The following is a 403-nucleotide window of genomic DNA, read 5'->3' as shown; positions in this document are numbered from 1 at the left end:
CCGGCAAATAGTGCGAGAGACAGAGAGCGACGAACCAAGAACGTATCAGAACGAATCTTAACTATCTATTGAGATCCTTTCACCAATTAATAAATTGGGAGACTCGCCGGAGCTTTTGCAGCTAATCCGTGGTAGATAATCCAATATGCACTCACTCGCTTTACAATTTTCCCTAGATTCGCACTCTCGACTTTCACACTCTTAACTTTTTCGCTACCTGGCTCGAAGTGTAGAATTTTTGGGATTCTCCGGTTCTCGTTGTTTCCGTCACAGGCCTCCAGGGCCTCGGGGATTGGTGGGTCTGCCCAGCTGAGAGGGCTACGCGCTTCGGCATTGGTCGGCAGTTCCGGCATGGCAGGGCATTGGTCCGTTTCGAATCGGCGAGGTTGCCGGGCCTTCCAGG

Source organism: Cephus cinctus, unplaced genomic scaffold (genome assembly GCF_000341935.2).
Source record: "Cephus cinctus unplaced genomic scaffold, Ccin1 Ccin1_scaffold0267, whole genome shotgun sequence".
NCBI classification, from domain to species: Eukaryota; Metazoa; Arthropoda; class Insecta; order Hymenoptera; family Cephidae; genus Cephus; species Cephus cinctus.
Note: the sequence above shows the minus strand (reverse complement) of the source record.